Genomic DNA, 458 nt, shown 5'->3' on the forward strand with positions numbered 1-458 from the left:
GCATGCTATGTATATTGCCTGGTTTGTTTTATTGATTGTTGTTTGTGGCATGTAGAGATCTTATTGCTTGTGTGTATAGCCCAGTAGATGGGAGGATTGCCTCACTGAGTGTTTATCAAATACTCATGCATCTCAATTTGTGTTTGTGGTGCAGGTAAAGGCAAATTGTGTAGCGTGGAATCATGGCGATGAGGAGGAGGATGATCTAGGGTCTCGTTTGTGTGGTGTTGGTTATATTATTTATGTTGGAACCTTGGTTAGAGTTGTGTTAGGTTGCTGGATAGATTGGATAGGAATGTTATTGTATTGATGATGTATCGTTTCTGTATTATTGGTATGTTTCCACTGTGCATATTGGTTGTCATTGGTTTAATGAGGAAATGGTGGTTTGGGTGGTTCAATTAAGTAGTATGGGATGCTTAATTATATGTTGTATTTATTATTAAAAAGAAAAAAAA

Source organism: Camelina sativa, chromosome 12 (assembly GCF_000633955.1).
Source record: "Camelina sativa cultivar DH55 chromosome 12, Cs, whole genome shotgun sequence".
Lineage (NCBI taxonomy): Eukaryota > Viridiplantae > Streptophyta > Magnoliopsida > Brassicales > Brassicaceae > Camelina > Camelina sativa.